Source organism: Triturus cristatus, chromosome 10 (assembly GCF_964204655.1).
Source record: "Triturus cristatus chromosome 10, aTriCri1.1, whole genome shotgun sequence".
Lineage (NCBI taxonomy): Eukaryota > Metazoa > Chordata > Amphibia > Caudata > Salamandridae > Triturus > Triturus cristatus.
The window spans coordinates 172064663-172080177 of NC_140593.1; positions in this window are offsets into that span (position 1 = coordinate 172064663).

A 15515-nucleotide genomic window follows, 5' to 3' on the forward strand; every position below is an offset into this window, starting at 1 on the left:
GGAATGAGGGAATGGGGAAAGACACGTGGGTTAAAATCAATGTTTGTTCTTATTGCGCTCTACTGCAGTGGTAGTGTTAATTTTCTCGTTTAATCTATAAACAAAGCAGCAAGTTGAAACCAAAACTGTGCCTTTAATGTCCTAAATTGTATAAAAGGAGTTCTGTGCTTTACAGGGACACCATCTGTTTCTCCTATGCTATTGCTCTCTGAAATTGAGTATCTCCCACTGTGCCATCAGATTTAGTATTGCATCTCATGAGAACCTGGCAAGCCATGCTCTGTGTGGCATAACAATGATAGAGGATCCTTTGAGAGAAGTGCAGAGTGTCTAATAAATATTTTTGTGCTCTCTAGCGATGTGTTATACAATTCGTAGGTGGTATCGGAGGGTAATACATGTCTTGGGTATACAATGGAGTCTGGTGTGTAGACGTGCAGTGGGGCGCACCTCTGGCACGCCAAAGGCAGGCCCATCTGCTCCTGTCTGTACCCAGAGTGTGCAAAGCACAAAGAATGCTGGCCTTTCTACTTCATGCCCGACTCCCATCTGATGTATTCAGTCTATTCACTCTGCTCTTGGAATTCCAACAGCAAATCCTTCTGCCGCCCCTCACAGGACCTGTTTAATCTTGAAGGCTAAGTTGCCTATTGCCACTACTTCTCCATGAACATTAACTTATCAGAGTGTACATCTCCAGCAACTGATAAGGCTAAGGGCATGTCAAATACCATATGAAATATTTCCTGATATATGCCAGATCATTACCCAAGAATAGTCTTGATGTACAAAACTTTATTGAAACTCGCAATCCAGTTGTACTATTTCTAACTGAAACTTAGCTTCTTCTCCCCCTGATAATGTATCCCAACCAGACTTTCATCGGTATGTTGTGGCTCTAACTGACAGGCCTCAGCCGGGCTTGCTATTCATGTATGTTCCCACTTAACTGCACCATCAATTGTGCTTTAGCACTCATGAAGACATAATTTAAGCTCTTTTCATATAAACCGAGTCACATGTATTCTTTATCAGGTGCTCTTATTTACCACTGTCCTGGACCTAATGTTTTCAGCAACATTCTAGCTGAGGATATGGGCCCTCACATATTATAATTTTCAAATTTAAAATGGCTTTTTTGTTAAAAATTTTTTTTATTGCAATTTCACAAGGCAATTGTGATATAAAAATAGCTACCATGTAAGGGGATACATATTAAAACAATTGGCAATACAAGGAAAATATATTAGATAATATTTTTTTGTTTTTTACTAAAAGGGAAAGAAAAAGAGGAAAAGGGACGGATAGGAAGAAAGAGGGAGGTTGACCAAGGAGAAAAAGAAATTAAGAAAGTGAGAAGTGCAAGGAAAGAGAAGTAGTAAAGGGTAACCAATATAAATCAGATTTAATCTTTTGATGTAATGTAGAGGTAGATACATAATGTAGTCTGTGTTTATCAGAGACAAAATTCCACCAAGTGAGTACAGAAAGTTTTGTAAAGTCTTTACAACATGAAAGAATTACTTTAAAACCAAGAGCAATGGAAAAATCTAACAATAGAGGTTTAGGGCCTGATTTAGACCTTGACAGATTTGGCCTCTCATTCGCTTGTCCGTCTGAATCTCCATCCGCCTACTAGGAGGTCCGTCCACTCAATTTAGATGCTGGCGGGTCGATGGATGAAAGACTGCCAGAGTGCTGCTATCTTTGTCAGAATTTTCCTCCCACATCGATAGGTCCCATAGGCAAAATCAACTGTCAGAGGAGTACAGTCAATTTGTCCATCGGGCCAATCATGATGTGCCTTCCTGCTGACGCATGTGAGGCAGGGAATCCTCCACATCTGAATTGGGAGTTACAAAGGAATATAAGGCTGAAACTTACAATTTTCTTTTTTTCACTTCCTTTTTCATCATAGACCCGATCGTCCAAATCCCGCCTTTGCTGATTCTACTTGACCACGAAGCAAATTAACCCCCTCTTCACCAGAATCAAAGGTAAGTTTTTACTTTATTTGTTACCTTTCCACTTGTCTGTTTCAGGGTCAAATTGGTAAGGCGGGCACTCTGGCAATGGGCTGGTGTCTCAGTTACAGCTGTAGGCTGCTTCTTTGGCCAGCATGGTGGCCAATTTGGGTTGTGCTTGTGCTCTTCAGATTTACAGTGGCCTAGTTGCAGCCTTAGTGGCTTTTCCAGAGGCAGATGCTCCATCATGGACATGATCGTCCAAGTCCGGCCTTTGCTGCAGTTACTTTCGCAGGAAGCAAATCAACCCCATAGTCGCCACAATGGAAAGTAAGTTTCTATTTTGTCTTGTTACCTTTTGGCTTGTCTGTTTCAAGGTCAGATTGGCAAAGCGGGCATTCTGGCAATAGGCGATGAGCTGGTGTCTAAGTTGCAGCTGTAGGGTGCTTTTTTGGCCTGAGTGGTGGCTGATTTAGGCTGTGTCTGTGCTGTTCAGATGCCAACAGCAGTCCCGTGCAGGCCGAGTGGTCTCTCCATAGGTAGATGGCCATCTATTTACCCTTTTACCAATGGGATGGAGGTGCCATTCCCAGTTTTTTGCTGGGCCGATTGAGCAGGGGCAGGGTGGCAGAAGCAGAAGTGGCCTAACATATTAAGGTGTGGTTCAGAATTGTGAACTAATCTGTGCACAAAGAGCCCTGGCAACATTTGCATTTTTTTTTATCTCAGTGGCTTAAGAAAACATGCCTCTATTCAAAATGCCCCCCTCCCCCTTCTTTTCGTAATACTTAAAACACGGAAGCATTATTAAGCGAAAAGGCGCAATTTGTAAACGTGACCTCTTTATTTAAGTGTCCCCAGGCCTATTTTTGATCCCAATCCACCCAAGTTCTTTTTTTAATGGCTTTGGACTCGTGCATTTCTAAATCTCTCTTATAAGCAAAAATATCCTAATGTGTAATGCATTTAAGAAAAATCAAGAAACACATCTGTATAATTGTATTGTATATTAAAATTTGGTGCAGCAGCCTTCATGATAATGGACACTTACACAAAAAGTGACTTTGATCAAAAAATCTAAATAGTAACCATACAGGTGTGTTTCATTACTTTTTGTAAACTATAACATTATAAATATTAGGCCTGGGCGGCAAATTCCGTTCCGCTCGCGGAATTTGCGGAATTTTCGGCAATTTCGCGTTCCGCGGAGAACGCGAAATTGGCCAAAAATCTGCTTTCCGCGACTTCGCGAAATTTTTTGCTTGTTCGCGTTCTCAAAATGCTTGTTCGCAAGATATTTCTCCCCGAGCACGCAAACAGCGATTGTGAACAGGAAAAAAGCATCGCGAACAAGCAATTCCGCGTGTTCGCGGAATTTCTGCGTGTTCGCGGAGACTTTTTACCGTTTCGCGGAGATTTGCGTAACGCAATTACGCAAATTCCGCCCACCCCTAATAAATATATACCCTAAACATTATTGAGAGAATTTACATTTAATACAATGTAGAAATTGGACTAGACAAGGTGAAACATATTTTTTAAAACAACTGTAAAATCAATGGCAGTTCCAAATTTGAATTATTTAGTATATTTATTAATGTAACATATCCCCTTGTCTAGTGCAGTTCAAGTAATTTAATAAATGTTATTTGTGTCTATATTTTGTAAGGTGTAATGGATATGTGTTTATTTTGATCAGTTATTAAGTGCCAATAAACACACCTGTATTCACATTTTAATTTATATATATATATATATATATATATATATATATATATATATATATATATATTATCTACTGGCGGTCGCCAGTAGATAGTTATAGTTAGGACCGTGTTTCCATAGGAAATCCGCAACATTCTATTTGGAATAACTTTGGCGCCGATTGACGAATCCTCGTGAAATTTTCAAAATAGGTGGGGCGCTCCGCTCCGCTCCTTCCCTAAAAGTCTCGGGGGGATTCGTCAAGCGGGGGCTGAGATAAAGGGGGGGTCCCAAAACGCGTTTTCCCCATGCATTTTTCCATAGGACCTTTAGTCCAAGCTGCAGCCCGAACGGCTGAACAGAATTACTTGAAATTTGGCAGAGAGGTAGTCCTCAGGTCAGGGATGTGCCTTTTGCAGGTCTGGTGTAAATCTGTTCAGTATTTTCTGAGAAAATAGCATTTAAATCAATATATATATCTATGGGCGCGCTCCGAGCGCGTACCGTAAGCTTACCGTACGCGCACGCTGCCGTGCGCGAGCGCGATTCTGATTGGTTGTTAGATCTTAGTAAACATTCGAATCGGTCGAAACCAGGAAGTGTCAGCCGCCATTTTGTCTCTCGCAGTCTGAGGGGGTGAAAAACAAAGGTGGATAACGTGAAAAGAGGGCAGGCTGGACATTTCCTGACCCCCTAGCCTTGGTCAGGGGGTCCCAGAAGGACCCCCAAGGGCAATAATGTATTTTAATTTTTTTACGAAAAATCGCCGAATGCACGTAGCGTACGCGCACGGTAGAAACGGAAAAATTCCGCGAACTACGTAACGTGGGCGCGCGGTGCGCGAGGCGCACCGCGCGCCCACAGCCCACGCACGGTGCGCGAAGTGCACCGTGCGCGTACGGTACGCGCACGGTGAAAAAACTTTAATAAATAAATAAATAAATTAGCATTTAAAAAAACGTACAAATTCACTGAAAAAACCATAGGTTTCACACACGTTATAGTTAGGAATTAGCATTTAAAAAACCTTGCAAATTCACTTAAAAAACCATAGGTTTCACACATGTTATAGTTAGCTGGGCAGTTCACTCTTGAAAAACCAATGAAATTCGCCCGTTATAGTTAGGTCAGATAACTATAACTCGCGCGCCCGCAATCCAGTGCTCATGACGTCACATATTACATCACTCATGACATGGTCAGTGGCATTACTCATGACATCACCGATGACATCATACTTGTGATAGAGTGGCGGGTGCGCGAGTTATAGTTATCTGACCTAACTATAACGGGGGAATTTCATTGGTTTTTCACGAGTGAAATGCCCAGCTAACTATAACATGTGTGAAACCTATGGTTTTTTAAGTGAATTTGCAAGGTTTTTTAAATGCTAATTCCTAACTATAACGTGTGTGAAACCTATGGTTTTTTCAGTGAATATATATATATATGTATATATATTCACTGAAAAAACCATAGGTTTCACACACGTTATAGTTAGGAATTAGCATTTAAAAAACGTTGCAAATTCACTGAAAAAACCATAGGTTTCATACACGTTATAGTTAGCTGGACATTTCTCTCATAAAAAACCAATGAAATTCCCCCGTTATAGTTAGTACAGCTAACTATAACTTGCGCGACCGCAATCCACTGCTGATGACGTCACATATTACATCACTCATGACATGGTCAGTGACATCACTCATGACATCACTGATGACATCTCAAATGACATTTAATTTATTTAATTTTTGCAATTAATTTTTCTCCACTTTTTTTTTTTTTTATATCAATTCTTGGGGTGCGCGCTCAGAGCGCGCACCTAGTACGTTTTTGTAAGTTTTTTATGAATACCATCGTACGTTACTTATGTACGCATACATACGTTATAGTGCGCGCTGGGAGCGCGCACCCAGTACGCATGCGTACGTACGTATGCGTACGTACGCATGCGTGCGTGCGTCGTACGCGCTCCACGCGGTTCACTTCCGCATACGCTTAAATTACGCGCCTTAACGTTCGCGTATACTCGTGTGCAAAGTATGCGCGTTACATACGCGCATATGACGTAGGCACATGCGCTCCTACGCGTTCGTGCATGTGTAATCACAAGGTGCGCGCTCGGAGCTTGCGCAGTGCGCGCACCTCGGGTTATATGCATAATAAAACAACACTTCTAATTGGTTAACATTACTTTCAGTTTCTGATTGTTTCAACACCACACCCAATCCCCTCATGGCAAGTCATGTGATCAAGAATCATCACTTTTGATTGGTTTGAAGTACTTTCAGTTCCAGATTCTTCCCAAACCACACCTACTCCCCTCATTATTAGTTCTGATTCCTTTGGAGAAGGAGCTATTCTGTTGTTGAGAGACAATGGCTGAACAGCAACCATCTTCAGACACTGAGCAGGACACTCTTGAGAGGCAGAGGAACAGGAAGCAGAAAGACAGCTTTATATGGCAGTTTTTTACTTTCCCAGAGGGTCAAAAAAAGGTAAATGCACCGAAAGTTACTTGTACATTGTGTCAAAAAGTCTTATCACGTGGGAATGCTAACAAGAAATATTCTTTTAGCATACACACAATGACGAGGCATGTTGAGGCAATGCATCCAGTATCTTTTCGTCGAGCTTCTGGAGCAAACCCTCCACCTGTTCAACCGACGACATCTGCAGCAGCTCAGCCGAGCACATCTTCGGCAGCTCAGGCGAGCACTTCTTCTGCAGTGGTGCCTTTGCCTTCTTCCACACCTCTTTTTGGACCACCTTGTTTGGCGAGGTTGTCCACACGCTGCACTGATTGCGCTCGACCTATTTCTGTGGGTGAGGCCAGTCTTGATCTCATTCAGAGAAAATTTGATGTGCATGAGTGCAGTAGGCCATAGATGTTTTTTCATTTTTTTCGTTTTTCTCTTCCTGTTTCCCTACATTAACTCAAGGGCTCTTTTAAGAGCCACTTAAAACCTAAACCCCCAAAAATTTTTGGGGGGATTTTTTTTATTTTTTTTATTTGGGGTGCGCGCACCCTAGGATGTTTTTTTAAAATTTAATGTACAAAGAGAGGTGAAGAAATGGAAGCATGAAAAGGGAGGATTGAGAAATACAAATATTTTTCACTTATTTTTTTAAAAAAATAACTTATTTGGAAAAAATTAATTTTTAGTATTTTGCAAGGGAACAGAATTTTGTTTTTTAATTTTTCTTTCTAGTTCTGCAAAAAAAGAAAAAAGTATTAATATTCAATCATACATTTCAAAAGGCATTACATGTTTTTACATATTTTACAAAGCAATTTTTTGCCCTTTTTTTGCTGTTTTCAGAATTTTTTAATTTTCACTTAAAATAGTTAAAACAATTGTATTCATCATTTAACAGCGGGCAAAAAAAAAACAATCTGAAAGATTGTTTAAAAAAAGCCCAAAAACTATCCTCACTAAAATATACCTTGTTAGAAATATTACATATATATTACAAGTACTTTTCTAGATGAATATAAATTTTCTAGATAAACCGTCTTTAAACCTTGTCGCAAAAGCACACATGCCAAAATAATTTCTGTCAAAGGAGTCCACAATTGTTTTTATTACTTTTCATTGAGGCCAAATAGTAATTTCAAAATCCTTTTTAAGTGATATCTTCAATTATAATCAATTAAAATTACAAAAAAATGCTTTCTTCAGATGTAGTTTTTAGTTTTCAAAATTTAGGTTTGCCGAAAAATTAAGTAAGAATTGGGTAAATCATAAGGCAAATGTTGCTTGAAAATCAATTGGGAATCATTACACAGTGTCCAGCCTTTTTCACATTTAAGATAAACTGTGTAATGTCCAGAAGTTACAGTAGGTCCTTCATGAAAAATTATTGCAACTGTAACAAAAGTTTTTCCAGAAATTGATAATTGTTGTCCTATAAACTTCTTTATTAAAGTATCAAATTTTGAACCATCAGCTCTACAACGTTGCATCATTAAAATTACATACTGACCATATTTCTGTAAAAATAACGTGGAAAACATGTCAGATTTACATTCCGAACATTCCATGTTGTGATTGGCATCTTTAACTAATTTACTAAAAGTCACTGATTTACTTTGTGGTAATGGTAAAAATATGAACCTTTCTCAATCAACATTACTACTGCATGTGTTCATACAGTTTTCACAGCAATGTTCCCATTTGTAAGAGACACCAAATAAGTTTTCTACTTCTACTCCTTCATCTTCAAGTACGCTCAGTATATATATTAAGAATTCCTGTGCATCTTGCTGGACATTTTCTTTAAACTGTGTAGATCCAGAACATACATCTAAAAGATTTCTAACATCAGAAGCACTTTCTATTTTAGTTTTATCATTACTCAGCTTCTCATAAAGGGGACTCAGCAGAGAACACAATATTTTCCATGATTTACTACTATCTGTTCTTGCAACTTTTCAAAATAAAATACAACATTCAGCACTACATTTGCATAGCAGTTGACACCAGAGCTATTTTCAAAATGGCAACCAACAACCTCTTCAACACTGTCCTTTTTCTTTTTCCTTGCTATCACATCACTGTCCTTTTTTTTTGTTCTGTTCATCCACATTACAGATATTTTCAAATCTCCTTTTCCGAGAAACAACATGTTTTTCAATCACAGGATACTGTCCTAAATGAGGAGCATAGGTTCTTCTTAATCTATTATACTCCTTTACACAGTTTGTATCAGCACTAACGTTTGAGTCATCAAAGTCTATCATGAATAAACCAGATAATGTTTTCACTCGTGACAGAGCAACATATGCCATACCTTCTTTGAACACAGTAGAACCAATGTTTACAAAAGCACTATCTACAGTCAATCCTTGAGACTTGTGAATAGTTACAGCATATGCTAGAGAAAATGGAAACTGCTTTCTACGAACAACGACAAATGTCTTTAACTTCTTCTATCTGATCAAATATTATTTTTAAACATTCAATTCCATCTTTTTTCTGGTAATTAATAAAACCCACAACTCTTCCCATAGCTCCATTCACTAAACCTTTTTCTACATCCAAATTTCTCCTTAAAATCACTCGACAATTCATGCAAACATATAGATTTTTTTCTAATCCAGCTGTTTTGGAAATGTTCTTCTCTAGTGAATCCAATTTATTTTTCAGTTTGCCTGTTAATGTAAAAGTAATTCTTTCATGCTGAATTTTGTCCTCTGCTTCCATTTTCTTAATCTCTTCCTTTTCCAATTTCAAAAGTTCCTCATTGAATATTGAGCACTCACGTAGTGTTGGCATTAAGCAGATTACAGTATTTTTTTCAGCAATGTTCTTGTATATTTTCTCTGCAACTATTTCTTCATTTGGAAATAAATTATGTAGCATCCTACTCTGTAATGCTTTTTTGCCAACTTCTGTGAGTAGTCCAATTCTGATATCTTTCAGAATACTTGCATAATCTTCATCGTTTGCTTGTCTCATATTGGTAGTGAGTTCTTTGTACTCAAAGAACGACCAAATATTCGCATTACCAATGCTTCCTAATGACTTCTTCGTGTCTTCATGTGTCACAATATTAAACACTGGTTGTCCTTTAACTGGAGTGAGCTGTAAAAGATCTCCAAAAACTATGACGTGTTTACCTCCAAATAACACGTCATAGTCTCTCTTAAGAATTTGTTGCATTCTTAAATGCACAAAGGCAAGCATTAAGTTTGAAACCATGCTCACCTCATCAATAATGAGAACTTGCATCTTCTTCAACACTCTTGAAACTTCGAAGCATGCTTCTCCAGTTAGCTTGTGGTATTCTATTTTGTTCTCATGCTCCACTGGTAACATTAGCAAGCGATGTAAGGTAATTCCTTTTATGTTATAGGCTGCTAACCCAGTTGGAGCAGTTACCACACAAGACAAATTTGAAGCTGTTTTTTGCTGTAGGTAGCTTCTGATGACTTTTATTAAGAAACTTTTACCAGTTCCAGCTTGTCCACTCACATACATCCTGATTGGTTCAAATGATGTGCATGAGCACTGTTTTTTTTCATGATGTAGTAATCCATGATCAATTTTTTTGGTGACTTCTTCATAAATTTGTTTTTGTTCTTCATTCAGTTGTTGTTCCAGATTTAGTAAGTCTATTGAATCTTCCTGTGCTTGATTCATAGCCGTTTCTACTTCAGTCATGGCTACTGCAGCTTCATTTTCTACGATTGGTTGTCCTAGGGGATCTTGACTGAGCGTCCCAGAACTTTGGCTGTCTTGAGAACTGTCTCTAGCTACTTCAGCTGCAATTTTTGCTTCCTGTTCATTTTCTTCATTTAACATTTGGACATAAGTTGTGAAAGTACTGCATTCTATTCTTTGCTAGCATTAAAAGAATCTTCATAGCTTTGAAATTCTCCCAGTAGTTCGTCCTCTGAACGCCATGGTTTAAACAGCTGTAAAAGAGCCAAGTAGTAGTAAAATTCCTTTTTGTCAGTAGTGTCGCAACTCAGCTTCCTGTGATTTATCAAACTTCCTTTTGTTTGCTTCACCAAACATCCTTCCTCACCAATGACTTTATATTTTCCATTGTTGATGTCTTCTGTGGCTTTCCGTGAAAAAATGTAGTTCTGCAGCACTTCATAGAGACACATGTTCTCAAGATGATGACTTCTTTTTGGGTAATATGTGTCCAACATGTTTGTTTTCAAAATATCTGTACTTTCTGGGTCGTTCTCGGCCAAATATTTAATTTCTCCAACAGACTTCAGTACCCGATTTTGCATTCCTGCAAGGCCTAAACTGACCCAAATTATTCTTCTGGATTTCGAGTAAAGACTTGCAGATGATAACCTATCTGAGCATTCGTAGGATCCAATTTCTCGATGCGATAACATCTTTAAACTGAAACTGTACAGCTTCTTACTGACAGTCTTCTCGTGAGAAATCTCTTCCCACATTTCCTTCAATTCTGTTTTCTCAGATTTAGTGATGTAAGATGTGACATACCGAGCAACAGCAATAGAATTGTCTGCCACATACTGAATATCCATGTTAGCATTCCACATAGTTAAAAGGACTGGGTTGTCGTCATTTATAAATTTTGACTCTTCTTTTCTTCTTAGGTTGTATGTATTTTTGGTAGATTTTCTGGTTATAGTATGTCGCGCAGCTGACATAAAACTGTTGACTCTTCCTTTTGAAAGAAGAGGTCTAGGAAATCCAAATCGACACTTTGTGTAGAATTTATCTTTGGTCTTGTACTTCCGTCGACAGTATTTTCCACACCGATGACTTTGGAAACGTAAAACTTGTTCTTTTAACTTTTTCTCTTCTGTGCTTTTAGGTATAGCACATGTTGCATATTCTTCAATGAAAGATAACACGGCTTCATCAGCATCTGTTCCAAATTTTGGGGCATCCTTGATCCACAACAGCATATGAATATGAGGAGCACCTCTTGCTTGGTACTCTTTTCTCCAAAAGAAATCCACTACTTCTCCAAGAGGTGGATTTTTTTTATTGCAGATGAAGGACATCATAGCCTCAAATCTATGATTGAAATATCTGCAAACATTAACCGGATCCAATGAGCACAGTTCTCCTGCTGTCTTGTATTCAATGTTTTTAATGTTTGAATTTGCCTCTCGTAGAAAATCCAATAAATCATCCCAAGCGTACTCGGCACAGCTTAGGGTTACAAACCATGTAGGAGTTCCTAAATTCCGTAACATGCATTTTAATTCACCATGGCGTCGGTACCAATATTCATTTGTCCCACGCTGACAAGCCATCAGATTGATCAGTTGTGTTTCCAAATGATCATCTAGGTGCTGCACTTTCTCCATAAAATCCTTAGCAGACACATTATGTAGATGTACTCCACTTTTTAAAATGTGATTTACTGCATAAGATAATGCAGACAAGTCGCTTTCAAATAAAAGATGAAACAAATAAGGAATACTTTGACGAAATCTTGAATCTTCAGCATATAGTCTTGTAGTCAGATACTCAGAAGCTGGAATCTGTTCTGGGCGTTCATCGTATCGTCCACATTTTCCTGTAGGAAACAGCTGAGGAAAACATCGAGCTTCCAAGCTCTTCTCCCATACACTCACGGGAGTTCCTTTTTCTTTCTTCATCTGAAACAGATCAATAGTGTCTCCCATAACTTCTTTTGAATGAAGAGGATGTATGCTAAAATGTTCATAAATTTCTTCTTCTTTTGACTTGTCCACTTTTTCAATTTGTCCAGTTGGTGTGTCTGTGTCTTCTTGTAAATCTTCTTCTTCTTCATCTATATAAATTGATTCATACCATTTATTATTCCTTTTCAAATATAAATTTGCTCTTTGTACTTTCCGTACATCTACCAGCTCCTGCCAAATCTTCTTATTCTTTGTAGGTACACCATTAACCAGAATAACTAATGGTTCAGTTTCCAAAGTATCTGCATCAATAGTTTCCATATTTTTTTTCAAATCCAAGGGCAAATACACCACTCTTCCTTTTAAACCTCTCAGTAAATCTGAAGGAGGTAATTTACCAGTTTTGGGCTCCATACGTACTATGATCTGGAAGGGATGAACACATTGAATGAGTATAGACTCATATGTATTTAAATCAGAAAGTTCGGCAGGAATAGCATCCAATTCTAAATTATTATGTACAGCTCTGGTCGGCATTCTATTTGCTTTTAACTTATAATAACAGTATTTACAAATACGCTGATCTTCACCCAATTCAAAACAATTTTCCAGAAATATATATGTTGCAAAATCCTTCCACTTATAATTATCTTCATTTTCACTTTTTTTATACAGATCAACATTCCTTGTTTGAATTTCATAATGGCTTCTGCAGCAACAAATACAAGTAATATTTGGGTGGCAATTACGATCCGGCAAAAAAATTCCCCGTACGACTCGTATCCGGTCTTTTTACCGTACGAATCGTACAAGTGCCGTACAAACTGCCAATCACATTTCGCATGGTAAAAAGTCCATACGAACCGCACTGGGAATTATTTCCCACACGCGCCCTACCCCCCCCAGCCCCCGTATGTACGCGCCGACCCCCCCAGCCCCCGTATGTATGCGCCAACCCCCCCCAGCCCCCGTACGTATGCGCCGACCCCCCCAGCCCCCGTACGTACGCGCCGACCCCCCCAGCCCCCGTACGTACGCGCCGACCCCCCCAGCCCCCGTATGTACGCGCCGACCCCCCCCCAGCCCCCGTACGTACTTGTCGAACCATACACGGGTGGGGGTACGACTCGAACGTACACGGGTGTACATACACGGGGGGTACGACATGTACACGGGTGTACATACACGGGGGTACGACACGTACACAGGTGTACATACACGGGTGGGGGTACGACTCAAACGTACACGGGTGTACATACACGGGGGTACGACACGTACACGGGTGTACATACACGGGGGTATGACACGTACACGGGTGTACATACACGGGGGGTACGACACATACACGGGTGTGCATACACGGGTGGGGGTACAACTCGAACGTACACGGGTGTACATACACAGGGGTTCGACACGTACACGGGTGTATATACACGGGGGGTACGACACGTACACGGGTGTACATACACGGTGGTACGACACGAACGTACACGGGTGTATACATACACGGGGGAGTTCGACACGTACGTACGGGGGCTGGAGGGGGTCGGCGCGTACATACGGGGCTGGGGGGTCAGCGCGTACATACGGGGGCTGGGGGGGGCGGCACGTACATACGGGGGCTGGGGGGAGTACGGCACATACGTACGGGGGTGGGGGGGGTACGGCGCATACCGGGCCACCTACTCTGGTTGTTTTGCGCCGTACTTCGCTTTTCCGGCATTTTTTGGGTGCCGTGAAAATATCGCCGTCCGGACTGCTGTCGGTTCGAATCGTACTTCCTGGGTCGTGAAACGCTGCCTGAAAGCGTCCCGACGTCACGTCGCAGCATTCCCGGATCACATTCGTACGTATATTTTCGTCGGTCGGTGTTTTTTACGATTCGTACGGAAATGGTGTTTCCGTGCGAATCGTAATTCCATGTTTGTAAAGTTTTCCGACCGGGTACGAGTCGGACGGAGAAAACTCTCCGACCGGCGGTTCGTACCCGGTTTTTACCGGATCGTAATCGGCACCTTGGTCTTTCATTAGAGATGATAGCAAATGTTGTCATTTCATCCTCAAAATTTTTAGTAATAATGAGTTCTACATTCTGTTCCTCATTTTCCTCATTAACTGTGTCCTTTTCTGCACTTTCTTGTTCTGGACCGAAGTAACAAAACTGAATCTCATTGGTAACCTTCACTACATCTGATACAGATCCACGGAACAGAGCATTATTTAACTCATTTAACTTTACTGCTGGACTTTTAGCAAAATACAATGTTCTCACAAACTTTCTCATTTCAGTATGATGAACAGCCAGCATCCTAAAATGATGAAAAACACTTTTACACACTTTTCTAGATAGACAAGCCAGAGATTGTCCTTGCAAACCAGTATTCTCTCTCACTCTGCATGGATCTAGTGTTTGAAGCACCTTCATCTTCTGTTTTACACTCTTTTTACTATATTCTCTTAGAAAGTCACGTAATTTATCAATAGATTCCTGACGCACAGTACAAATACTACTACAGTTCCAAGTGTACACTGGGGCTTTTGGACGTCTCCCCATAGCCTCAGCAGCCATTACTTCTTCCTCATTTCTTGGGACCATTTTCTCTTTTTCCATCACACAACCATCCTTAACTTCATGTGCTCTACCATTGGTGTCAACTGCATGCAACAAACTATTACTTTGAAGATAACTCTCTTCATTAAAAAATGGTTCAGTACTTGAACTGTGCTTCCATTCTCCCAAGAACACTTTACAAAAGTTACTTTTTTTCACTTCTCTTTTCCTTTTGCTTTGTGACTTCATTGCATTGACTAATTTATCTAATCTACGCATCCTATTCAAAATTAGAATAAAAGTTTTCTTTTTATTTCCAAAGCCTTACTTACAATATTTTCTATAAAATTTGCTGATTCAAACTATTTTACAGTTAAAACTAGGCTGTATGTTTACATTTTTAAAAGCATGTTTTGGATTTTTAGAGCCACCTAATATCTAAACACTTTACTGTGATTTTTTTTTCTTTTTTTTGTGAAAAGTTTTTTTTGGGTGCGCGCTGGGTGCGCGCACTCGGCGATATTTTTTTAAAAAATATAATTCTTTTTTTTTGCCCTACAAGGTCCTACTGTGACCCCCTGCCAATGCCTAGTGGGTCAATATCTCCCCACTCTATCCCCTTTACACGTTCTCCCCCTTTGTTTTTTACTGCCTCACACTGCGAGAGACAAAATGGCGGCCGCCGCTTCCTGATTTCCACCGATTCGAATGTTTACTGACATCTAACAACCAATCAGAATGACGCTCGCGCACGGCAAGGTGCGCGCACAGGGCTTGCTCAGTGCACGCACGGTACGCGCGTACAGATATATATATTGATTTAAATGCTATTTTCTCTGGAAATACTGAACAGATTTACACCAAACCTGCAAAAGGCACTTCATGGACCTTATGGCTACCTCTCTGCCAAATTTCACATAATTCTGTTCAGCCGTTCGGGCTGTAGCTGCGACTAAAGTCCCTATGGAAAAATCCATGGGGAAAACGCGTTTTGGGACCCCCCTTTTTATCAGCCCCCGCTTGACGAATCACCCCGAGACTTTCAGGGTAGGAGCTGAGCGGAGCGCCCCATTAGTTTTGAAAATTTTGCGAGGATTCGTCAACCGGCGCCAAAGTTATTCAAAATAGAATTTTGAGATTTCCTATGGAAACACGGTCCTAACTATAACTACCTACTGGC